We start from the raw sequence: 27,860 nt of genomic DNA, 5'->3' as shown, positions 1-27,860 counted from the left end.
TTACAGGACAGAAATAGGCTCGCAGACATAGAAAACAAACTTACGGTTACCAAATATACTTCAATTAAAAAAATTACTTGGAAAAAATAAATGCCTCTGGAGTTAAACTAAAACTTAATTCTCACTAAGCGTTTTAGGTTCAGCTCCCGTTAAGGGTGGTAGAACCAAAAGGCTATTTCCCCATTCCGTGGGGGAGTAGTAAGAAAGCTATAGCTGCAAAAGGAGATGAAAGAGGAAAAAGTTACAAAAGGACTAGTGAGATTGTCCTAGGGGAAAATCTTCCTGAGTGAAAGAACCATGAGACTGTGAAGTCGGTGCCCAAGGTAGGGACCGCAGCCTCGCTTCTTGAAGTTTTGCAACCACGCCTGGATGCAGTCGGAGCCCACAGACCTTAGGGAACAATGTCTGACAGGCAGGGGGCAGGTACAATATGATAGAATGAATCCTCTCCATTTCTAATTTCTATGATTCTGTGAAATGAAAACATTAGTCATAGACCCCCTAAAAAGCAGGACATTTCAGTGCTGGCCTGATCACCAAGATCAGAATTAATGTTCATATCTGGGGTTTTAAATTTTCACACTATGGCGTTCACAGGGAGAGAGAAGGATGTTCTGCAGTCAACTGATTTCACACTATTGCTTTCCAGCACTGGGCACTTCAGAAGGTGTAAGAAAACAACCAGACCAGTTAGATCAATTACTTGAGGACTATCTGACATCCTGTTCTACCCCATTGGGCTGGATCCACGTAATGTCCAGGAGAATTTCCTGCTGCTTTTGTCTCATCACATTCTGCTTAACATCACCAGGGTGAGTGGGGGCCCATCCAAGCTGGTTTCTGTGTTCTTTTTTTTTTTTTAAATTTTATTTATTTTTGACTGCATTTTTGGTCTTCATTGCGGTGCGCGGGCTTCTCGTCGTGGAAGCTTCTCTTATTGCGGAGCACGGGCTCTGGGCGCACGGGCTTCAGTAGTTGTGGCACACGGGGCCAGCTGCTCCGCGGCATGTGGGATCTTCCTGGACCAGGGATCAAACCCCTGTCCCCTGCATTGGCACGCGGATTCTTAACCACTTCCTTGCGGCACCAGGGAAGTCCCTCTGTGTTCTTTTGACAGGTCCCCATCATTCTTTGAGCATTTTCTTGCTTTCCAGCATGACAAGATGTCCTAGGTTCATCTTCTACTTTCCCTACCCCAGTCTGGGAATCATCTATTTTCCTAAGGAACTCTGATTTTGCAGTGGAGAAGAGTGCTTAGAAGGCAAGATTTGGGCACTAGGTGTGCTTTGTGTTCTTATGCTGTCCCTGCCCCAAGGCCTTCTCAGTGGACAGAACTGTGAAATATGTGTATGTATATATCTATACATAAATAATAGATATAGATACATGTGTATATATGTGCACACATGCACACGGGCTTGCCTCGGGCAGGCTGCTTGATTTCTGACTCCTCAGGCCAGGTTGCCCCCCCCCCCCCCCGCATGAACATTCTTCTTATCCTGCTTGATCTGCCCTATTTTTCTTTTCACTAATTATCTCTTTGTTTCTAGAGTTCATCACATCTTTTGAGTCTTTAAACTATTTCAATGACTATATTTTCATTTCCAAGGTTTCAAATAAGCTTTTACTATCATCTATGATATTACAATTATATATTATCAGTTTTATAAATTTTTGTTCATTTTAAATGTCATCTTTCTCTCATTTATCTCTCTGGGCATCTGAAGCATGTTTATTTTATTTTTGTGTGAAATTTTTCCGATACAGTTTATTTCGTTTAGAGTAAATTTATGTTCAGGTTTGTTGGCTAACTTTCGTGGTATTAGATTTCTTGTATTTTAGAGTTTTGGTTTGAAGATGTATTTATTTACAAGTTTTTAAAAACTATATATATATTTATTTATATTTATTTATTTATTTATGGCGGTGTTAGGTCTTCGTTGCTGCACACGGGCTTTCTCTAGTTGTGGCAAGTGGGGGCTACTCTTCTTTGCGGTGCGCAGGTTTCTCATTGCGGTGGCTTCTCGTTGCGGAGCACAGGCTCTAGGCTCGCGGGCTACAGTAGTTGCAGCATGCAGGCTCAGTAGTTGTGAGGCACGGGCCTAGTTGCTCCTCAGCATGTGGGATCTTCCCGGCCCAGGGCTCGAACCTGTGTCCGCGGCTTTGGCAGGCGGATTCTTAACCACTGTGCCACCAGGGAAATCCCTGAAGATTTATTTTAAATGGGAGCTTTTGTTGTTGTTTTGGGTTTTTTTCTCTTCCTCAATGTCCATCATTTCTTTTTCTTTGTTATTGTTTAATTTTTTGCCTTTATCTCTGGGCTGCCAGGCCTTAAAATTGAGCTTTGATGATAAACTTAATTCCTTGTCATGAAGCTTTGTCTCTCTGCTCCCATCTTCCCTGGCTCACAGCTTCTTATGAATCGATAGCCCTCTGTATTAGATCAGTACCCTTTTATTTTCTAGCTTCTTTCATAATCAAGAAACCCCAAACCTCATGGCTTCATGCAGAGAAACTGGCTTCATACCTAGTGGCAAATGGAGCACCTTTAGTTCCTATCACTCTGCCTTGCTTCCAGCAGCTCCTGGCTGCCACTGCTTCTGACTCCAGAACCCAGCAGACCCACAGCCTCAGCCCTGATTTTAGATATTTAAAGATATTTTGAGTCATATCTATATATTAGATGTGTCTTATGATTTCATCTTTTTCTGTTTTCATCTATTGTTTAGAAGAGAGGGGAAGCCAAATTGTGAAGTTACGGAGCTATCTTGCCTGGGAATCTTATTCTTATTTTTTTAAATGTATAATTCTGTGAACCATGGACCTTACTTAGTGTAATGGGACTTCTCTATAACTATGAGCCACATGGACCCTCTTACTCATGCCCTTGACCCTGGAAGGCAGGAATGTGCAGCCCTTCACTTCCTATTCCTAAGTATGGGAGGGTCTTACTATTGGAGGATCAAAGTGTGATTCCTGGAGGATCAAAGTGTTACTCTTGGGGGATCAACCACATTTGGAGTTCAGAAGATGGTAAAAATCAGTTTTCTTCTCTTCCAGATTATTCCAGTCCATACTGAGCACCCTTAGATAGGCCTAAGAAGTCTGTTCCCTGGTCATCCCCTCCCTTCTTCCTCTCTCTCATGGTCTTCTCTGCATGTCCCAAGGTTCCCTGTTCCTCCTCCAAGCTTCTGTTTGTTCCTCTCAGTGGAGCTGGGCGCTGGTGGAGGTGGTGATGCTCTGTGTGCTTTAGGTCCTGCACACAGAGGGAGGGGAGGTCATGAAGAAAACTGATTGTTTTCAAATATTCTGAGAGCATAACTCTGGTATGTTATTTTGTTAAGTGTCTTGACCTCTTTTCCCTGCATTTCAAAGATCCTCTTCTATTAGGCTTTGTGGCCAGGTTCGCTGAAAGGTGATTTTGCTCCCAGTCCCAGAAAGGCCGTGTGAAGGGAAGGTAAAGCCCTCCTCCTGTGCTTTTGCAGAATTAAGTTGAACCCCATGAAATGTGACAGAATATAAACCTTTTGGAAAATTTCTGTTGTGCACTCTAAGGTTTTAGACTGAATCCAAGGCTTATCTTGAAACTTCTAACCCACCCTATGAAATTGGATCAAAACAAGCAACACTTTTGAGGGATAAACTAACAGAGACAACTAGGTAGAATCCAATTAAAAACGTGTCTTAAACATAAAAGGACTATGACAGCAATAGAATGATCTGTTCATTTTAAGACAGAAGACTTCTAGTTTATGGGACTTAATTTCATTTCTCCAATTATTTCAGAACTTAATAATGTGGTAAATACTTGAAGTTATTTTACTTTATTTGAAAAATAATTCATATCAGATTTTTCAGTTCTTTGAAATAAAATCTGCTTGGTGCCTCCAGAGGCTAGAAACTCTTGTTTTGCATTCTTACCCAGTTCAGGTTTTCTGCCTCTCAGAAGGGTGTTTCCTCAAAGTTGTACAGGCTCTGTAATCAGCCAGTCTTATGTCAGAATTCTCTCCCGATATTCTGATTTTATTCACTTTGTTCTGAAGAAGAGCCTGTTTTTAGACAAGGGGGGCAATGGCGGTAGAAGCAAAGGGCCATCTGTCCACCCTCACTCCCAGTCTCCAGAGGAAAGAAGTTTTGTTAGAGGAATTAGTTTGCTGCTGAAAAGCATTTGGAGAGTTATATTGTCAGGTACCAAGTTCTGGGGGATGTGCAGTAGATAAATGGCCTTTTTGACCTATGACATTAGTAATTGATCATCTGCTAGAACGAACCAGGAAGGGAGGGCATCTGGGAGCGGGAGAGACCTCCCTCTGACCAGGAATTCGTAAATCCAAAGGCCTCAGTGACCTGCAAGACCCTGTTCTTGTTTGGGTGCCTCCTAAAAATAGACCATATTGTAATGACACATGCATGTTTTATAGTCCCATTTATCTAGGTATGACAATATTAATTGAACTGTCAAATTGCTGGAGACCGAGCTGCTCGGTACAAATACTTGGAATTACAGAGAAAGAAATTCCCAGGGGGTCAAGGCAGCTAGACTCAATGTGGAATGTAAAACTCACAGGGGTAGTGCCTCCTGTCCACCTTTATCTGGTCAGAGATTCCAGGGAGCTGCCCAGCTTATTCATGCTTGAATGATTACATTAAGAAGCCTGGATCTTGCAGAGGTGTCTCTGTCTAAGGCAAACATGTGTGCACAGCTGGTTCTGTTACCTTAAAATACCAGTTAGCCTTGAATTAAGGCTTTGATGAAGGACTTCAGTGTTGATCTTGGGAAACTCTCTACACACTAATTCAAGAGGTGTGTTAGCTAAAGAGTTTGGGGCATAGGTTTGGAGATGCTCTCCGAGGGGAGAGGGAAACAAGGCATTATTTTCCATGTTATCTACCTCTGGATGTGGAAAGGTGTCACCCCTTACCAGCTTCTGAAATTTGGGTTGGGAATGAAAACACACATTACCATTGATTTCAAAATGTTTAGTTCATTTCATCATGAATATAGCATTCAGCATTTTCTCCAGGGACATATGGCAGTGACAAACTCTAAAAGATACAAGAGCGGACTTAACTCTTGGTCTTGTGAATAGCAACCTGGAATTCTAACTGCCCAGGATCCTCTGAAGAATAAATCCATTGTCAGTCCAGTTTTTGAAACTGTCGTGAAACCACTTAAAAATTTTATGTTTGAAAACCTTCCCCAAGTTTGCTATTTTAAAAAGTGCTGTAGTGTGGAATACATGTGCCTTAAGGAAACAGTCCTGGAAACTTGTCTAAGGCAGGTGAGTTCTAGCCTCTGCCTGGTTGATCTAAGAGAAGCACCATTGTATGGAAATTTTAAGTAATGTCTAGCTGCCTGCTTCCATCCAGAAAGCTGTTGGGAGAGTGAATATATCACTTCCTTATTTTTCACTCATTGCCTTTACCAGTTACCTCCCAATTGGGACGTATCGTTTCCACAGTACTGACTGTGCTCACTATTGTCTCCCTTCTAAATGAGATGATATATGTAAAATTACTTTGTAAATCGCATGCCTCTTCTCAGTTAGATTATCCTTTTTCTTACTTTATCTTTCTTTACTCCGTTCTCTCCATTTGGAGCCCCCTCCAATTCTCAGTATTCATCCAGAATCTTCCCAGTTTTCTGAGGTTGGCACATAGCCGCCTGGAGCTGACTAGATGTTCAGGAAAATACCTAAGTAACGAAACAAAAGGGTCATCTCAAGACCCAGACTTGTCACGAAGCCTGTCCAAGTCATCTCCCAGTGATGCATCTGTTAGGTGGCTTCCTACCCCGGGTACAGGCATGGTCACCACCTGTGGGGCCACCATTATCTGGGGGCTGCTGTCACCTGAAGCCGCCGAGCTGCTCTGTGCTCCCTGGGGCCCTCCATGTGCCAGAGTCACACTGCTTTCAGGGCAGAAGTGGAAAGCATGGCTATGTCCTCTTCTCTGCTATGCTGTGCTTTGAGGGTACTATTTACAATAGTTCTGCTTTGTCCCAATTTCTCACTGAGAGTTCAGAGTAAACACAGCTGTACATTCTTGCCTAACATCTCTCAGCCTCCTTGTAATTCAGATAATTCCAAGTTAGAGACATCCTGCTGTACTCCATCCATCCACTTATTTTTCCGCCAAACCATTTACTGAATCTTCTAAGTGTCAACCACTGGGCCAGATACTTAGGATAAGATAGTGATATGTAGATAGAGCCCTTGCTGTCAGGAATTTAGAGGCATGAGACTGAGCAGACTTTGTGTGTCTGCTTCTTTCGTCTTTGGGTGTTTTCCCTATAAGACTTCGCAGACTCTCAACAAGTGGACTCTCGGCAAGTCTGTCCCACTCTTCAGCCAGGCAAGGCCAGGTGGGTGTTATGGGGCTGCGTTTCACAGCTGTCGCAGATGGTGGAGGTGGCAGGCAGTGTGAGGGAGGAGGGAGCCTCTGGGCCTTTTTTCACTCCCTTCAAAGATCACACGTGTGGGGCTCACCTTTCTACACTAACCTGTGCCTCGCTCAACGTCAGGACTCCCACCCTTGGTTTCAGGAGATTTATAAAACTGATGAGCTATTGAATAGGGCTTGTCCAAGGGGGGCAGTTTGGATGGGCAGGGCAGATTCTTGGGTGGTATGCAGCTGTTGAAGGAAAGGCGGAAATGAGTATAGCCGAGATGCTGCCCGCCACAGGTGATACAGGAGTTCATGGGAGTGGTGCCTGAGAATCTGCAGCTCTGGGCTGGGCAACCATGTGCATCCTCGGTGCTGGTTACTGGCCTCAGACGGGCAAGAGCCTGGGCCGTCTCTCAGAGCTGATCCAGCTCCTTTTAGGTGGTCCCTCCAGGTCTGGCCTCCTCTATATAGGTTCACAGAGCCTTGCCCACTCAAGCTTCCCCCTTCTTAGGCTGGGCAGCTCTCCTCTGGTCTCTATGTCCACTCTTTGGCTCTCCATGAATTTTTTTCTCCAATCCATTAATTTGAGCAGTTTCTCAATGAGAGTGCTATTGGCAGTGTGATAGTTAAATAATACCCCCAGCGATATTTTCAACTCACTCCTACTTCCCACCTCCATCAGGCTTGAGAGGGAGGTACCTCATATCTTACAGATCAAAACTACCAGCTTATGGGCCAAAGTCTAACCTTTGCTTTCTTCAGATTTTAGCTTTTGATTTTCAAACATCTTTCTTTTTCTCTCAGAAAGGCTGATTCCTACAACACAAACATGTTTGGCTTTCCACATTCATGTGTCTGTTACAGATTTTAACCAACTCTGTAGAAGTTCAGGAACCGAACATTAAAAAGTTCTCTTTGCATCTCTGCTGTAATTCTGCCTGGGGCAATGAATATGTCCTGGCAACTCCAAGGAAAATCTTCGTTTAAAAATTTCAAATTTGGACTTCCCTGGTGGCGCAGTGGTTAAGAACCTGCCTGCCAAAGCAGGGGACACGGGTTCGATCCCTGGTCCAGGCAGACCCCACATACTGCGGAGCAACTAAGCCCGCAAACCACAACTACTGAAGCTTGCGCTTCTAGATCCCGTGCTCCGCAACAAGAGAAGCCACTGCGATGAGAAGCTCGCGCACCGCAATAAAGAGTAGCCCCCGCTCACTGCAACTAGAGAAAGCCCGTGCACAGAAATGAAGACCCAATGCAGCCAAAAAAAAAAAAAAAAAAATTCAAATTTCATCTCAGTGCCCATGTCTGAGACTCTCAGCAGAAAAAATAGAGGTTAGGCCTTAGTAGAGCTCCTCCGTACATTACCTCTAACATTCTAATTTGCTGCCCCCTCTCTCCACCCTTTATCAAGAAACACAGTGTGTCTGTCCAAAGCTAAAATAGAAAAGCCATTTGCTAGGAGAGAGGCGCACTGATTTAGCAAAGAGATGACGAAAGGCATCTCTAGTTTGAGACGAACAGATCTGTAGCAAAGGCAAGGACAACTTTGGAGAAAATTCAGAGTAGTCGAGGGTCCCAGACCCTCAGGTCAAAGTTAAGAAAATTATTCAGAAAAAGAGAAGCATATCATTAGAAAAAAATGTGTGAAGTGGATAGGTAGATCACGAAGGAAGAGATGTAAATGGCCAAGAATATTTGGCTTGTTTTACCAGAAACTGAACAGCAATCAGAATGGCAAAGAGTAAAAAGTCTATTAATACTAAGAGTTGTCAGTCGGGTAGGAGGGGTGAGCATTTGTCTGCTTTACCATTAGGATAGTAAACTTGCGTGTCCAGAGCATTCTGGAGTACAATTTGACAATGTTTTGAAATTCTTAGAAAAAGTATACTCTTTTTTTTTTTTTTGCAGTACGTGGGCCTCTCACTGTTGTGGCCTCTCCCGTTGTGGAGCACAGGCTCCGGACGCTCAGGCTCAGGGGCCATGGCTCACGAGCCCAGCCGCTCCGCGGCATGTGGGATCCTCCCGGACCAGGGCACGAACCCGCGTCCCTTGCATAGGCAGGCGGCCTCTCAACCACTGCGCCACCAGGGAAGCCCTCTGCTACTGTTTTATTCTTCAATTCACATGGAAGAAAACTAGGCATCCAGAAGAAACTTAAACCGAATCTCTAGTGAATTTGAAGGTCTGAAGTTTTTCTCTCTTCTTCCGTTTGACCATGGTCCTCATCCTCAAAGAATATTTATCTTGTAAGAGGGAAAAAATAGTAAACAAATAGCTATCACGCTAATGCTAAGTATAGTGTGAAAAAATTCTGTGAGAATGGTTAGGGTGTGCAAAAAAGGGACTAGTTTGTTTCTAATTGCGATGAACCAGGAAAGGCCATCTTGCTGGGTTTTTAAAAAATGTGATAATTTTATTAACTGTAATACTATTTAAAAATGTGCACAGGTGGAACCACAAAATCCGTATCATAACTTTTCACTTCCAAGGTATTTTGTTCTATTCGGACTGTTATAGTGTTTAAGAACTTACAAACCAGTTGCAAATGCAGCTAGCTGAGATACTCAGTCCACTAAAAACCAATTAATTAAACGTATCTAATGTTAATTACTCACAGTTGCCTGGCAGATAATTGATCCTCATTAAACGTATGTTGATTCCGTCTCCCCTGTCTTATGTGTGGGAATGGTTAGAGATTATGGGGGGACTATTAGAGTTATTGGAAGTCTCAAATTTGAACTGTATACTATAGACCGGTATTTTATTATTTTTATGTCAGGAAGACTCTTAAGGGTTACATTGTTTACATCCTTTAGTGAATAAATAACTATGCCACCAGCTTTTGTGAATGTATTTCTGAAAAGTGCAAGAAAATGTTTTATTTGCCTTAATCAGCAAGCAGGTTAAACATTCTTCCCGCAACTTCATGTAAGTGTTTAAATTTATTTCCCAAACCCTCATGAATACCAAAGGGTAAAAACTCAATCTCAGCACACAATTAGTGACTTTATATATACGCTTCTCATTTGCTCATTACAACGTGTATGTATAATAGTCTCTGAACTCCACGGCCCAATTTCTTCTTCCCCTTGACCCTGCCAGCCCTTGTTTCACTCTAGCTTTGTGCAATGACCTCCACCCCTGCCAGCCTTTTTGTCTGGCCAGGCTTATATATGTGTAACTGAAATATCATGAATTCCAGATGAGTGGGATCCAAATTTGTGAGGTTGTTCTATATGCTTATTAATTCCACTGTCCCACACAGGTGGAAATGTGGTTTTAAGAGATGTTGGACGCTGTGAATTTTCCCTATGCATTGCAAGGATGGAAAACACACGTGCTAAGTAACTCAGCTGACCGACTGTAAGAGCTCATTTTACACAATAGCTCTTAAATTTTTATAACGGCCTGGCTTACTGTTGGTGGTCTTGTTACTAGGCTTCAGTAATTGTACTTTGGGACTCCGTCTAATAGTGGAAGCATGAGGTAACATTGCTTTATGATTTCTTAAATGAGTTAATACCTGGGAGGTGCCCTTGCCCTTTTACACCAATTAAATAGCATTTCCTTGTCTCTTAGCTTATATTAAATGCATTTAAAAGGACAAAAGAGTTTCTAGAGGGAATAAAAATGTACTGGACTGAGATTTAAAAATGTACCTAGTAAATGTCAAATCCTGCATCCAAGCTTATGGTAGGAACCTAGGTAGTGGTCTACATCGTCATGTGTTTGAAAGAACACCAGCTGCTGTAGATGAGAGATGTGTGTGTACATGGAAAAGAAGTGGAAAAACTGGGTCAGCATGGTGACAAATAGTAGGCCAACAATGGCTTTCTTTTGAAAAAGGTAATTGAAGCAAAGTGGTTTTCAAGTTTCACTTATTTAATTAAAAGTCCCAATTATTCATTTATTTGAAGCTACCTTTTCTTTCTAGGTTCACCATTAAGACTGTTGGTTCTGGTGCCAGACTTTCTGTCTTTAGCCCAGCTTGAGTACAGGGTGAGTTGCTGACTTTTGTAAGTCCCGGTTTCCTTATCTGGTTCATGGGGATGGCAATAGCATCTGTTTCCTAATGTTGTTGTGATGTATATTAAATGGAACAATGCTTATAAAGCATTTACGTAGCAGGATGCCTGGACTCAGTGAATGCTGTTAATGTATGGGTGCTTCCTCATCTACAGACGTTGTTATTTCTGCTCTAGTCTTGGATGATGTGATATACTTTCAAAGTTTTTTCACACATCACAAATCATATCTCATTTGATTCTTCCCATTGTTCTTTGAGGTAGGCAGAGCGGGGGTTATTTTCACCCAGTATTAGTCAGGGTAGGTTAGGCTGTAGAAGCAAGTAGGCTCCCCAAAACTTTAGTGGATTAGCCCGATCAATATTTATTCCTTACTCATGAAACAGTCCAAGGAAGATATTTTGGTTCAAGGGCAGCTTTCTTTTTTTTTTTTAATTTTTATTTTTTTATTGAATTATAGCTGCTTTACAATGTTTCAGGTGTACACCACAGTGATTCAGTTTTATATATATGCATACATTTTGTTTTGGATTCTTTTCCATTATAGGTTATTATAAGATATTGGATATAGTTTCCTGTGTTATAGGTAGGTCCTTGTTGTTTATCTATTTTATATGTAGTAGTGTGTATATGTTAATCCCAAATTCCAAATTTATCCCTCCCCCACCTTCCCCCTTTGGTAGCCATAAATTTGTTTTCCATGTCTGTGAGTCTGTTTCTGTTGGTAAGTAAGTTTCATTTGTATCACTTTTTTTAGATTCCACATATAAGTGATATCATATGATGTTTGTCTTTGTCTGACTTACTTCACTTAGTATGATAATCTCTAGGTCCATCCATGTTGCTGCAAATGACATTATTTCATTCTTTTTTACGGCTGAGTAATATTCCATTGTATATATATACCATATTTTCTTTATCCATTCATCTGTCGACGGACATTTAGGTTGCTTCCATGTCTTGGGTATTAGTGCTGCTGTGAATGTTGGGGTGCATGTATCTTTTTAAATTAGAGTTTTCTCCAGATCTATACCTGGCAGCTTTCTTTTACAAGGTGATTCTAGGACATATTTTCTGGCTCTGCCCTCTTCAATGCGTGGCTATCTGGGCTTCCATCATTAACCAGATGCAACTGGTGGGAAGAGAAGAAGGGGGCATGCCAACTTCTTGGCCTGAAAATGGCACACACCACTCCTGCTCATATTCTGTTGGCTAGGAAGGACAGTCACACCGTCATACCTACCCACAAGGGAAACGAGGAGATATATATATGCTTCCTGTGCCCAGGAAGAAGATGAAACAGATTTATGGCGAATAGCTGGTAGTCTCTGCCACATACTCATTTAACAGAATGAAACTGGGGCCAGGGAAGCTGAAGTGATTTGCCCAATGTGATGTAAATATTTGTAGCCATCATCCAGCCTGTTGGGATATGTGAATCCTAGCTGGAGTCATAAATGGGACAGTGAAGAGGACACAGGAGGAAAGGAAGAGCGGGCTGATGGGATAGAGGGCCAGCCTTGATACTGGCATGGAGATGCCCCACCAAGCAAATTCCCCGGGGATTCTCACAGCAGCTTTTTTAGTGCCTGAGGCAAACTTTATCTTCCACTTTGCTTGCCTTTCTTGCTGTTTCTTGTTCCCATTTGTAGATGCCTAGTGGGCAGCTAGGCCCCGGGTGAGGGAGTTTCAAATCTCCACTGAGATAAAACAACAGCACCTCTCCTGCTGCTATTGTTGCAGGCATCCTGGCTGCGGGCTCATGGAGAAAACCTTGAATCAATTTGTCTCCTGGAGGCCAAGGGGTTGGCTGCCTGCCCTTCACAACTTGTTAAAATGAACACATAGACTCTGGGGGTGGGGTGCAGCTAAATCTGTGGGGTGATTCTCACCCCATGATCCTTTCTGCTGCTTTTTTCGAGTTCTGGGATGTCAGTGTCACCGCGCTGGGAGCAGAGAGTGCTGAGCCTTCCATCGCTTTTCTTCTCCACCTGAAATGCTTTTAAATGTAACACTTCAAATTTGCTGGAATTTTGCCCAGATACCTTTTCTCTCCCAGCTGGACTCAAACACTCACCCAAAGCTGTTCCTTTGGGACAAGAGTCTCAAAAGACCATGGCTCTTACCTTTCTGAGAGGTGATTAACGCCCAGGTCACATATGCATCAGACAGAGTCTGAGGAGCTCCCCCTCCGCCCTGGCCAATGGCCGATTGGACCAGCCAACACGTTTTGTTTTACTTGACATGAAAGCTGGTTGAAGTTAAGCAGGAGACATGTTTTTGTTTCTTTAATAAATAAAAGTAAGGACCCTCTACATGAATAAAAGTAAAAGTCACTCCCCTGAGGTTTTTAGGCTTCCAAAAATAGTCCCCAACTTAGCCAAGGCTAATGCAGCCAGAATTTCCATGGAAAGCTTCACTCGTGAGGAAGAGGCGGTGCCAATGGGTGTACAAACAGGCCACCATCCACCAGTGCCCCCAACACCCCCGCTTCCTGTCTCAGTCACTTGCAGTTTAGAGAACAGGTTTTTGAACTCAAGTTCATTTTCTGGTTTGAGATAAAGACAACAGAGGCAGCAGCAATATCTCTTTATCGTGGAATCCAATTTGGGGGCTGCAGGGGGGCGGGTGAGGTAGATTTATGACGGGAGGGTTGGGGGAAATTTGTACCTGTCGGTCAATGAGGGCAGATTTCTTAAAAAAAAGGAAAGACGGGGCAAGAAAATTATACTAGGTAAACTGACGTTAAAAAAAGAAAATGCGTTTTAAAGCAGCTTTTTCTTCCTCTGAATAATTGATTACCATGGCAAAGGTCAGCTGGTTAACAGCATGAGATGTCTTCTAGTATATTTAGCTGGAGACCCCTCTCTGCAGGATTTGCTCCCCAGTGCGGGGCTGCTCCAGACAGCACACCTGTGGACCGCTCACCTTGTCTACCTGTGGCCATGGCCAACTTTGTGTCCTTGAGCAAAAGGTCAGAGCATTTGTCTGCTTAGCAAACTTTACTGAAGTTCAGGGTTTCAGGAAAACTATTAGAAATGTGAGAGAAAAAGAACCACACCAGCCAGGGTGATTGCACCCATTCTGCTATGGGGCACCTTAGAAGTTGTGATGGCTTGAGGGAACCGACGTGGAAGTTTCAGGAATACAAATTTAAAAATAAGCACTTTTTTTGTCGTTGGGGAGGGAGGGAGGGTGATGGTAATGTTTTTAGCTATTAAAAATTCAGCTTTGCTTAGTAAAGAGTGCTTAGTTGCTTTAAAACAGATTTTCATTATTTTATTTTATTTTTATTATATTTTTTTATAAAAGACACTCCTTTCATGGCAGACATGGGCTTGTTGCCATCGGGCTGTGGAGCTCCACCCACTGACTTTTGTTTTTTAAATGATATTTTAAAATATTTATTTTGTTTAGTTATTTTGTTTAATTTTTTGGCTGCATTGGATCTTAGTTGCTGGCACGCAGGATCTTCACTGAGGCATGCGAGCTCTTCATTGCAGTGCACAGGCTTCTCTCTAGTTGTGGGGCGTGGGCTCTCTCGTTGAGGTTCGCGAGCTCAGTAGTTGTGGTGCTCGGGCTTAGCTGCCCTGTGGCATGTGGGAGCTTAGTGCCCCAACCAGAGGCAGAACCGGCGTCCCCTTCATTGGAAGGCGGATTCTTTTTTTTTTTTTTTTTTTTTTTTTGCGGTACGTGGGCCTCTCACTGCCGTGGCCTCTCCTGTTGCGGAGCACAGGCTCCGGATGCGCAGGCTCAGCAGCTATGGCCCACGGGCCCAGCCGCTCCGCGGCATATGGGATCTTCCCGGACCGGGGCACGAACCCGCGTCCCCTGCATTGGCAGGCGGACTCTCAACCACTGCGCCACCAGGGAAGCCCGGAAGGCGGATTCTTTACAACTGGACCACCAGGGAAGTCCCCTAAAATAGATTTTTAAAGACGAATCTGTTCTTCACTAAATCAGGGTAATTTTCAAAGAGTTCGAAAAGCAAAATGTGAAAATCCTCCAAGGGGCACCTAAGCTGTATAAAAGAGGCAAACGCTCTTCCCTGCCATTTCAAGACATTACTTGATGTTTCTCCTGTGTCCTAATTTGGATGGATGTGTATGGGGGTAGTGGTGGTGGTGTATATGTGTGCGTTCAGTCTGGAGGAGTTTTATTATGTACATGACCTATCCGAAATTCGCTCAGTACTCACAGTTTGAAAGACAGAAAAAACAAAATGGAATGGACAATGATTATAAGTATTATTTTACTTTTTTTTTTTTTTGCGGTACGCGGGCCTCTCACTGTTGTGGCCTCTCCCGTTGCGGAGCACAGGCTCCGGACGCGCAGGCCCAGCCGCTCCGTGGCATGTGGGATCCTCCCGGACCGGGGCACAAACCCGTGTCTCCTGCATCGGCAGGCGGACTCTCAACCACTGCGCCACCAGGGAAGCCCCTATAAGTATTATTTTAATTTATACTTTTCCGTGGGTCAAATAGCCATGACAATGCAAAGACTTTTAAGAGCAAGTCCCCCAAAAGTCACCTCTGTCTGTGGTTGGGGGAGGGGACGAGGGGCCAGGAGGGGCTGGGATGAGGGAGTCATCCTTTTCCACAGCAGCTCATCAGCTAAGTTAGGCTTTTCATATAGAGATCCTTGTTCAGAGAAACTAAAACTGCATCCCTAGTCTTTCTTCAGAAACTTGGTAGCCCTGCTTGGTGAGATGATCAAGCATTTGATGGCATGAGAGACAAAGGTGTGTTTTTTATTTCCTTTGAAATAATGGGGAGAATGTAGAAGAGCTAGTAACTGAAAAATAATACATGGTATATTCTCATTCTCTAGTCTTCAAAGAAGGAGTTTTAAAAGGACCTCACTTAAATTTTTCAAACAAAACTAAAATCATGGCTCAATTTTTTTTTTTTTTTTTTTTTTTTAGCTGAGAAAGAACTTCTGCACTGCAAAGGAAAATTCTTCTTGGGCAGAAGTGTGTTTACCCCTGGCATGCTGAAACTCTGAGATTCTGTGAAAATGTCCATTTTCATGCTTCTAGTGTTGGTTCCCTTTCTTGTTCAGTTTTAACTACACACACACTTAAAACAGGGATCCTATCCTGTATGTTTTGATGCCCAAACCTTCAGATATTTGTTTTGTTAGAAGAATATAGTGTCACTCAAGAAATGTTTGAGTCTCATGAAAGAAACGTTTCACTGTAAATGTTCAAGAACTCAGATCCACCAATGAATTCATGTCTATGTAATGGGAAAACATCTGGGTAAAAGGTACAACAAGATCAGTTTATAAAGGAGATTTTTTAACAGTGCATCAGATTTTCAAATGCTAGTACACCCTGGCAGTGCACCTGTTGTATAAAGCAAGGCTTCCTTTTATATAATAACACCTCCCTCCCCTTCAAGCTTTCTGGCATAGAATCGTAAGTTTCAGTAAACAAGCCCAGCTTTACCATATGCTGTGCCTTTCACAACTTCACAGACTTTGGTTTTAACCCTGCCCAGTCTTCATCTTTCTGACCTGTCCCCATAAGGAAGCTTCTTTCCCTTCCCGGTGACAGTTTCTGTTGTCTTCAGACCAGTGTACTTGCATCTCCAATAAGTAGAATCATGGACTGTTGCCTGTCTTGTAGGACACCTAGACGTCGCTCCTAATTTACAGTTGAAGAAATTGAGCCCAGAATGGTAAAAGGGACTTTTCCATCTCAATGTGAAAATAAGTATCATCTGCTTTGTTGCCTAAATATCTCTCAAGGCTTTTACCTCCTGTCTCTCCCCATAACCACTGCCCGCCCGGGTCAGACTCATCGCACCTTTTCTTTGGACCCTGTTGTAATAGCCTGTTGTCTGGCCTTTCCTAATCTTCCCCTGCCCACTTTACACTGGCTTTTTCTACTAGAATTAGGTTAATCAGCCTAAAATATGAATATGGCTACTGCCACTTCTGTGCTAAGGTACTCATTGCCTTCAGGATGAATTCCAAGTTTCTTAGCCCAGTGCACCAGCCGCTCTGTGACTTGACCCCTACCTGTCTCTCTAGGCTTACTTCCCATCCTTTTTACCTCACTCTTCATGCTTCCTTAATATTAAACTGTTTGCAGTGCCCTGCATCCATACCACCAAACTGTCACTCGCCTGTGCGTGTGGTATTCCTATATCAGTCTGATGTTTTGGTTGCGAGTAAATGAAACCAACCCTAGTTAATTTAGGCAGAAGAGAAATTTCTTAAAAGGGTATTGGTATTTGTTTTCCTCTTTCCGGGAAAAAAAGAAAAAAGAAAAAAGAAAGGACATTGGGAGGCTTACAGAATTACTGCAAAGGCTGAAGAACTAGGTCAGAAGCTACCCAGCTGAAACCGAAGCTCAAATCACGCTCTGGGGCAGGTCCACTGAGGCTGCACTGCTGTAGCCTCCGCATTGCAGCCTGCTCTGCCACACCCTGACCCTGGGGGTTGGGGGCTGCCCTTTGGCACCACTGTGCATGGAAGCTAGACCTTGATATGGCTGCTTCTAGTGCCAGAAGTGATTTCTTTTGTGATCTGTATTTCTTTGTGTCCCTAGCTCCCAATCTCACAGTTTTGGCGCACGTATCTGCTTGTCCAAACCTAAGTCACATGCCTGTCCCTAAGTGCGCAGGAAGGGGGAAAGAAAGTATCAGAAATGTTCTCCGTCTATGCTGAGGATCCCACAAAGCTTCAGAAAGAGGGAAATTGCTCAAACAAAGGAAGTTCAGATGCTGTAGAGCCACAAGAGTGACACGTGTCCAGTATGATCCTTCAGCCTTTATGAGCTACCCATGTCTGTTAACAGCTTACTTTCATGCACTCTATCACCTTTATTCATCTAGCTAATTCTTGCTCATGTTTTAATATAAGCACAGGTGTCTTTGCCTCAAGGAAGTCTTCTTTGCACCCAGGTTGGGATTTGTTTCTCCCTTAGCCTTTTGGGCCTGTTTATGCCTTATCACTTGTGACATTTTCTTATGTTCCTACATAGGTATTTGTGTTCAACTCTTGTTTTTAAACTCCCCAACGGTAGGTACTGTGCCTTAGGTATCTTTGGTTTCCCAGTGCCTACCACAGGGTTTGGCTTATGGACATGCCTGATGCATTTATTCATTCATTTGCTCACTGTTTGTTGAACTGAACTGCCGAAGATTACATAAGTAATTGGTGGCAGAGGTGGGAGTAAAACTCAAGTCTCTTGTCTTTAGTGGTTCTAAAATAACAGAAACAGGCACATCCCTCCTTTCCCTCTCTTCCACTCTAATCCTTATTGATTTTTTCCCATGGTTTAGATTCTGCCACACTTCATCATTTTCAGTGGATTCCTTTCCCAACCATTGCCGTGGCACATGGTTTAAGGAACCCAGATCTGTTGAACTGTAAACTGTGGTTCTGTCCTGGATATGGAATAGGCAAATGCAGAGAACTTTTGGGAAAATGTATGCAGCTACAATTTGGCTTTGAATGATTATACCTCAAATTGAATCAGGCTTCTTTGGTGCAGAAGTTCTCTAAAAGATCAATGCTTTGCCCTGTGGACTTTCTGGCCAAGAAGTGTGTGCACTTTTAAGAGGAACATAAACACAGCTCACGCTGGTCATACAGCAGCTTGGGTAGGTGGATTTATACTTCATCAGACAGTTGGTCCCTGGGTAGAAATGTGGGCCAAGGGCCAGGAGACCCTGGTTCAATTTCCAGTTAAGTCATCTCTGTTTATTTCTCACAAAATACATATTTAAAAAAATTTGAAATTAAAACGTCATGCTTAAAACACTCTACAGTAAACAGAGGTCTTAAAAGAAGAGCTGTTGCCAGCATCACTTTTTGTTAAAGCTGTATCCAATTTAAAGTTTATTTTATACCCAGGATACAGAGTGGTGTGCAGAGTGCTACAGAAGTCACTGCACATCTGATCTGACATTTCAGCAGGCCTTTTCCCCGAACAGGATACTCACAAACTTGGGGGCTGGCTTTGGGCATTGATGGATGCGCGTGGACGTGTCCATGGGATACTGGACGTTCGGTGTATGCCTCTACGGCCTGCTCCTTTCTGCTGTGCTCCACAAAAGTCCTGTTGATTTTACCTTTTAAGTAACTCCTTTCTCTTCATCTCCTCCCCTTTCCTGGTCCTATTTCTGTCACCTCCTGATTTGTCTCTCTGGATCCCCTATTGCCACTATCCAGTCAGTCCTGACCATTTCGCTTGCAGTACCCTCTCTACTTCATATACATCTGTGGCCTCCTATTGCCCTTAGGATAAAGGCAAAAATCCATAACATGGCCCAAGCCCTTAGGTCTGGTTCCATCAAGCTCTCCAACTTGGTCTGGCATCCACCCCCATAGCCCCTGCTTTCCCTGGGGCAGCCATACGGGGCTGTCAGTCTCATGAGCTTGTGCTATGTCCCTCCTGCCCCAAGGACACCCTTAGGCTGTTCTCTCTGCTTGGAAACCTCTCCTCAAAGCCCCCTCATCTCACCCACCCCGTGCTCTTCACCTAGTTAATGCCCACCTATTGTTCCGATTTCAGTTCCGAGGTCACTTCCTTAGGAAACTCTTCCTACCCTCCTACTCCCAGTGAGACCTCGTTGTTTATACTCTTACAGCATGGCGAGAACATTCTTTTCCTTTTCAGCATTTATCATCATTTGAATTTACACATTTATTTCTGTGATTATTTGAATAATCTTGGTGTCTGTCCTAACATCAGTGCAAACATTTTTCAAGCACTTACTGCATACTTGGCAATTTCTAAGTCCTGTCAAAGCATTAACATATTTAATTCTCACAAAAACTGAGGAAGTGTGTCCTATTACTACCCTTCTTGAGGGCTTAAGTAACTTGCTCACAGCCACACAGCAAGTTAGCATAGAGATGGGATTTGAGCCCAGACAGTCTTGCCCTAAGTATAAAGATTGAATCAAGACCCTGCACTGCCTTCTCAGTAGACAAAGATTTCTCAAACTTTGTTTCATTATTGACCTTTCAAGGGCCCCTTTTAGACATGCTTTACTGATCTTCCTCCCATGAATTTTTTTTTTTTTTTTTTTTTTTGCGGTACGCGGGCCTCTCACTGTTGTGGCCTCTCCCGTTGCGGAGCACAGGCTCCGGACACGCAGGCTCAGCGGCCATGGCTCACGGACGCAGCCGCTCCGCGGCATGTGGGATCTTCCTGGACCGGGGCACGAACCCACGTCCCCTTCATCGGCAGGCAGACTCTCAACCACTGAGCCACCAGGAAAGCCCACCGCCCGCCCCCATGAAATTTTAATGTTACAGATAGATGTACTGTTGTGGTGGGCAGAATGGCTCCTCCCCTTCCCACCCCTCCCCCCAAAGACATCCACGTCCTACACCCTGGAACCTGTGAATAAATTATATTGCATGGTATGGGGAACTTTTGGCTGCAGATGAAATTAAGGTTATTAATCAGATGACCTTGAGCTAAGGTGATTATTCTGTATTAGCCTGGTGGTCCCAATGTAATCACAAAGTTTCTTATAAGTGAGAGAGGGAGGCAGGAGGGACAGTGTGAGGGAGATGCAGTGTAAGAAAGACTTGACTGCCATTGCTGGCTTTGAAGATGGAAGAGGCCATTAGCCAAAGAATATGGGCAGCTTCTTGAAGCAGGAGAGGCAAGGGAACAGATTTTTCCCTAGAGCGTGAGAAGGAGCACAGCCCTACCCACACCTTGTGTCCAGTCCAGGGAGTCCCATTGCAGACTTCTGACTCCCAGTACTGGAAGATAATAAATTTGTGTTATCTTAAGCTATTACGTTTATGATAATTTGTTACATCAGCAATAGGGAACTAATACAAAAATGCAACTCTGTGTCTGTATGTATATATACATACACATACATATGATTGCATACATTGCACATACTATATACATATCTGTGATTTGTACATAAAATGAGTAATTTTCTTCAGCACCCAGGAACAACTTTTCAACCCTGGTGGCAATATAGCCTCTGTTGAGAATGCATGTACTAGACTGTGAGAACAAGAATCATCCTGGTTTTGACCACTACTGTAGCTCCTGTTCCTAGCATAGTGCCTGGCACATAGTAGACACTCAATAAGTATTTGTTGACTGAGTGAGTGAATGAATAAATGGATGAATGGCTATGAATGACTTGAATTAAATAACCTGCTTATGAAACATAAAAAGGGCTAAAGAGCTCCGTGTTGGAAGTGAGTGAATCAATGTTTTTGAATAACTGTGAGACTGTAGTGCTGTGAACGCTGTTCATCTCCACAGATTTATCAATGTCCAAGGGCACCTGTAGCATTGGGTTAAAGTGATCCAAGCACCAGCAGGAGGGGCCTGGCAATGTTGGCTCTGGGCTGTGCAGAGAGCACAGCAGTAGGCAAATGGCCTCAGTCTGCCTGAAGTCTGGGGGGTAATTGGATGAAGTAGCCTCACGTATTTGGAAAAGGAATCAAGATCTACTGTGAAATGGTGAAACTTCTTGGTTTATCAATGATCAAGCTTTCTATATACCAGGCTCCTTTTCTGTACTGTACACAAAACCCAGGCGGAGCCAAGAGCTTCAGGGCAGATGTTAACCCTCTTCCCCTCCACCCGTCAAGTGTCCATTTGGAAGGAGTTTTCCAGGGCTAGGATTTTGGTGGCCTTGCTTTTGTAGGAGAACCTACATCCCCATGTGGTTTTCCGACCACCTCCCTGGCTCTGGGGAAGGTGCAGGCTCTTCCCGGGGCCCGCTCTGTGTCTGTCTTGTGGCGATGACGGGAGCGCTAAACTCCTTAGGGTGACAGGCCATGCTGACTTTGGTTCTGCCCCTGGCGCTGGTGAGTTCAGTACATTTCTTTCTGACTCTCCTAGAGATGCTGTGTGGGACAGTCAGGCAGAACCAGCCAATCAGGGTGAATCCAGGGGGATGAAGTGTGGAATGTGTTGAGCTCTGCACTTCCATGCCAATGGGGACTGGGCAAAGTCTGCAGGATTGTTGGGAGGGGGCTGGGGGTGTTTGGGGAGGTGGCCGAAATGGGGGTGGGGCACAGTGCAGCACAGGAGGCCTCTGGGGGAGTAATTTCTCAGGCCTCAGAGCCTCTCTTGGCAGAGTCCCTCACTTCACTTGATCTCACCACACGGCAGTACTGGTCTCCAGGGCCTATGCATAGCTAACAAGGAACACTTGTCTGGCGTTCATGTTTACAAATAACTTTCCTGTATAAGATCTCGGGATGGTGAGTCTTGAGGGGGTCTGGTCTAACCTTTCTGTGGTTGTTTTGTTTCTGTATTTTAGCAATCATTGATTCCAATGCCTACTATGTGCGATGATAACAGCAAACAAAAACATTTGGATTGCATTTTCCATTCAACGTATTTTTTGACTTCCATTAGCTAATTCATATCCAGTCCTATGAGACTGGATCTTATGCCTTCATTTTTCAGATGAGAAAACTAAAGTTTAGCAAAGCACATGAACATACACTGTTCATTAGGCTATGGAAAATAATAGTATGATCTACCAAAATATGTATGTACTATAAGTGCTTTTATTCCTTTAATTCCCAGAGCCCTGGAGGTAGGCATTAGTATTACTCTCAGTTGACAAATGGGAAAATTGAGGTGCAAGATGGCTAACAACTTGCCCAAGCTCAGACAGCTACTAACAAGAAGCAGGATTTAAACTCAGGTAACCTGGCTTCATAAACTAGAGTTTCAACCACTCTGCCATTCTGCATCCCTTCAAAGTGGTATTTCCAGTGCTGAATTCCACACCCTTCTTTCATCTCTACCATGGTACCTTTCTATGCCAAGCAATCTGAGAAGGACAATGACATCGTTTCTGCTTACAGTCTGGGTGGGGGAGTTAAGTTGCGCACCAGGTGATTTTCAGGGCAGAAGGCCGTATGTACTAAGGCAGAGGTCAAGAGGAGCTCTGAGGGACCATAAAGAGTGGCCCAGGAGACTTATACCTTGTGGTCTCCACAGCCCCTTCCCTGCTGGTCTTGCCCATGCTGGCCTTCCAGTGGAGTAGCTACTCTTAAGTGGAGTAGCCTTTGCAGTTGTCTGGATTAGTCTTTTTGACTTCAGATTTGGGGTCTGGGGGCCATGCCCCTGGGAAGTTTCTCTTGGAAATTTTCCACCATATGTAGCATGACCAGAAAACATAGAGGTCATCAACAAGCAAACTGCTCAAAAGAAGTATCCTAAACTGTCCTATACCAGGTGCCTGAAGACAGAGATCCTTTGGGCTCTGGTTTTCCTTTGCTGGTTTCTTGGAAACTTGGAAGGATCATCTGTTGCTGCCTCTGCTAGGTGCTGCCTTTTCTTTTCCTTTTCTTTTTGACAGGAAAGTAGGATTTATTGGTGGGCGTAAGGTGGGGACAAGGCTCTCATGAGTGCAGGGCCTGCCATGTGTCCAGGGGGCCATGATTAGGGGTATATTTGACCCCACAGCCATCTGGCATGAGCTGCTTTTCTGTCACCATGTTTTCAAATTCATCCACATTAAACTTAGCAAATCCCTACTTCTTGGAGATGTGGATCTTCTGGCGGCCAGGGAACTTGAACTTGGCCTTGCATAGGGCCTTGATCACATGCTCCTTGTTCTGCAGCTTGTTTTGCAGATGGACATTATGACTTCGCCAATGTGGACCCTGGCCACTGTGCCCTGGGGCTTTTCAAAGGCACCATGCATACCAATCTGGAGCCTAGATTAGGGACAGCATGCCAGATGTAAATGTCCACTGGAAAGGGCTGTCTCCAAGGTCCCTCAGGGCAACCCATACAGGCAACAGGCTGCATACACTACCTAGGAGTTTGCAGCCGTTGCACACCAGGCCTCCATGGAGGAAAAAAGCACAGTCAGCTTAATTGGCTGCAAATAGGTGCTCCCTTTTCTAATCTTGGACTGAACCCAGCACTCCATGGCTACTTTCTCCCAGCCACTAGCCCAACTTAACCTTGACATGCCCCCCTTGGACATCGTTTTCTAGATTTAAATGCAATCTTTTGTCTATATTTTGAAAACTCCAAATTAAGATATGTAGGTTTGGCACATATTTATATACTTCTGGGAGTAATGATTTAAAATATTTGAAATTAGAAGTGTCTTTAATTTCTTAAACATATGGTTACTGCCACGCTACCACCATAATTTTGCCAGAATCCCTACAGTCTGGCTGCTGTAATCATCTCTCTCTTTTGTTAGCCATGCAAGAAACTCTATTTTCTTCACTGGGGTTCTCTCCCCTTTATTTCCTTGCCCACACTGAGTCTATGCCTTTGTCATCACAGCTTGAAACGCCTGGATCCTTGGCCAATCAATGCCTTTATATGAGTATTTAGGAGACACTTGTTTCTTTAGTGTGGGCTTTAAAATTAGTAAACCCCTCCAAACCAATTGGCATATAATTTTTTTGGATATTTGATATTTGGGAAATAAGTTACATAGAAGTTTATCTCATTCACTGGTAATGATCTTGGATAGTCTTGCTTTGTGTCTTATAGCAAGAAGGTGATAATTTCCATGCATAATTGTATCACTAAGTAATATAAAACCATTTGATGTCATGTTTGCTTAGCATTTTGCTCTTAACCTTTATGTAGGTTTTAGTACGTGTGTTAGAGTTATTTGTTTTCCTGTCTGTTTCTCCCATAGATGATAAGTTTCTCACAATCAGGAATCCTTCCTCATTCATCTTTGCATTTTCAGTCCTAGCATGGTGCTGGGAACAAAATATATGTCCAAAAAGTGGTGTAGAAAAAATCAGATTGATGTCTTTGATCAGTTTCATAAATGATCTACTATTATCACTCACTGAGTCATAACTATATATTTATGTCTCCTTTACCAACCATTAAGTTTCTGGTTTGGGCCATTTAGTACAAACTATAGATTAAAATGAACAGTTATATGCCAACACGTTGGACAACCTAGAAGAAATGGATACATTCCTAGAAACATACAACCTACCAAGACTGAATCATAAGGAAACAGAAAATCTGAACAGACCAATTACTAGTACAGAGATTGAATCACAATCAGAAGCCTCCCCTAAAACAAAAGTCCAGTACCAGAGGGCCTCACTGGTGAATTCTACTAAACATTCAAAGAATTAATACCAATCTTTCTCAAACTCTTTCAAAACATTGAAGAGGAAGGAATGCTTCCAAACTAATTTTATGAGGCCAGCATTACCCTGATACCAAAACCAGAAAGGGACACCACAAGAAAAGAAAATTACAGGCCAATATCCCTGATGAACAAAGATGCAAAACTTCTCAACAAAATATTTGTGAACAAAATTCAACAATACATTGAAAAGATCACGCACCATGATCAAGTGGGATTTATTTCAGGGATGCAAGGATAGTTCAGCATCCACAAATCAGTCAGTGTGACACATCACATTAGCAAAATGAAGAATAAAAATCATATGATCATCTCGATATGTGTGGAAAAAGCATTTAACAAAATTCAACACCATTTATGATAAAAACTCTCAACAAATATGGGTATAGAGGATACATGCCTCAACATGATTCAGGCCATATATGACAAGCCCATAACTAATATCATACTCAGTGGTGAAAACTTGAAAGCTTTCCTCTAAGATCAGGAAAAAAACATGGATGCCTACTTTCACCTTTTCTATTCAACATAGTATTGGAAAGTGTAGCCAGAGAAATTTAGGTGAGAAAAAGAAATAAAAGGCATCCAAATTGGAAAGGAGAAAGAAAAACTGTCACCATCTGCAGGTTATCTAGTATAATATATAGAAAAATCTAAATACTCCATGAAAAAAAGCTGTTAGGACTAATAGACAAATTCAGTAAGGTTTCAGGATACACAATCAATACACAAAAAAACTCTTGGATTTCTTTCTTTTAATTAATTAATTAATTAATTAATTGTGGCTGTGTTGGGTCTTCATTGCTGTGCGCAGGCTTTCTCTAGTTGTGGCGAGCGGGGGCTACTCTTCGTTGTGGTGCACAGGCTTCTCATTGCAGTGCCTTCTCTTGTTGTGGGGCATGGGCTCTAGGTGCATGGGCTTCAGTAGTTGTAGCATGCAGGCTTCAGTAGTTGTGACTCATGGGCTGTAGAGCTCAGGCTCAGTAGTTGTGGCGCACAGGCTTAGTTGCTCTGTGGCATGTGGGATCTTCCTGGCCCAGGACTCGAACCCGTGTCCCCTGCACTAGCAGGCAGATTCTTAACCACTGCGCCATGAGGGAAGCCCAAAACTCTTGGATTTCTATACACTACAAATGAACTATCAAAAAGAGAAATTAAGAAAACAATTCCACTTACAATTGAATCAAGAAAAAGAAAATACCTGGGAATAAATTTAACCAAGGAGGTGAAAACCCTGTATATTGAAAACTATAAGACATTAATGAAAGAAATAGAAGATGCAAATAAATAGAAAGATATTCTGTATGCATGGAATGAAAGAAACAATACTGTTAAAATGTCTATACTATACAAAGCAATCTACAGATTCAGTGCAATCCCTATCAAAATTCCAATGGCATTTTTCACAGAAATAAAACAAATAATCCTAAAGTTTATATGGAACCGCAAAAGACCCCAGATAGCAAAAACAATCTTGAGAAAGAAGAACAAAACTGGAGGCATCACACTCCCTGACTTCAAACCATATTATAAAGCTATAATAATTAAAACAGTATGGAATTGGCATAAAAACAAACACATAAATCAGTGGAACAGAATAGAGCACTCAGAAATAAACCCATACATGTATGATCAATTAATTTACAACAAAGGAGCTAAGAATATACAATGGGGAAAGAACAGTCTCTTCAATAAATGATGTTGGGAAAACTGGACAGCCACATACAAAAGATTGAAATTGGACTCCTGTTTTATACCATACACAAAAATTAATTCAAAATGTATTAAAGACTTGAACATAAGACTGGAAACCATAAAACTCCTAGAAGAAAACATAGTCATCTCCTCTGCATAGGTCTTGGCAATGATTTTTTGAATCTGACACCAAAAATGAAAGAAACAAAAGCAAAAATAAAACAAGTGAGACTACATCAAACTAAAAAGCTCTGCACAGCAAAAGAAACCATCAACAAAATGAAAAGGCAACCTACTGAATGGGGGAGAAAATATTTGCAGATCACACCTGATAATGGGCTAATATCCAAAAAATATGTATGGAAGTAACCTAAGTGTCCATCGACAAATGGTTAAGAAAGATATATATAAACACATACACATAAGACACAATGGAATTACTCAGCCATGAAAAAGAGTGAAATCTTGTTATTTGTGACAGCATGGATGGACCTAGAGGGTATTATGCTGAGTGAAATAAGTCAGACAGAGAAAGACAAATACCATAGATTTCACTTATATGTGGAATCTAAAATACAAAAGAACAAAAATAACAAAAGTCAGGGGGTGTGAAGGTAAGTGAAATTGGTGAAGGAGATTGAGGTACACACTTCCAGTTATAAAATAAATAAGTCATGGGGATATAATGTACTGTGTAGGGAAAATAGTCAATAATATTGTAACACTTTGTATGGTGTTGGATGGTAACTAGACTCATATGATGATCATTTCATAATGTATGAAAATATCAAGGGGCTTCCCTGGTGGCGCAGTGGTTGAGAGTCCGCCTGCCGATTCAGGGGACATGGGTTCGTGCCCTGGTCTGGGAAGATCCCACATGCTGTGGAGCGGCTGGGCCCATGAGCCATGGCAACTGAGCCTGCGCATCCGGAGCCTGTGCTCTGCAACGGGAGATGCCACAACAGTAAGAGGCCCGCGTACCGCAAAAAAAAAAAAAAAAAAAAAAATCAAAATCACTATGTTGTATACCTGAAACTAATATAATACTATAAGTCAAATAAACTTTTATAAAAATATATAAAGAACTCATACAGTTCAACAGCCAAAAAACCCAAACAGGACAAAACCAACCGCCAAAACAATCCGATTAAAAAATGGGCAGAAGATCTTAATAGATATTTTTCCAAAGAAGACATACGGATGGGCAACAGGTACATGAAAAGATGCTCAACATCATTAATCTCCAGGGAAATGCAAATCAAAACCACAATGAGCTATCACCTCACACCTGTTAGAATGGTTATTTTCAAAAAGAAAAGAAATAACATGTGTTGGTGAGGATGTGGAGAAAACAGACCACTTGTACACTCTTGGTGGAAATGTAAATTGGTGCACCCACTAGGGAAAACAATATAGAAGTTCCTCAAAACCTTAAACATGGGACTACCATATGACCTAGAAATTCCATTTCTGGGTAATTATCTGAAGAGAATGAAAACACCAATTTGAAAAGATATATGCACCTCCATGTTTACTGCAGTATTATTTACAATAGCCAAGACATGAAAACAATCTAAGTGTCCATCCATGGATGAATGGTTAAAGAGATTGTGGTATGTATATATATATATATATATATATA

Source organism: Grampus griseus (assembly GCF_964374135.1).
Source record: "Grampus griseus genome assembly, chromosome: 17".
Classification (NCBI taxonomy): domain Eukaryota; kingdom Metazoa; phylum Chordata; class Mammalia; order Artiodactyla; family Delphinidae; genus Grampus; species Grampus griseus.
Note: the sequence above shows the minus strand (reverse complement) of the source record.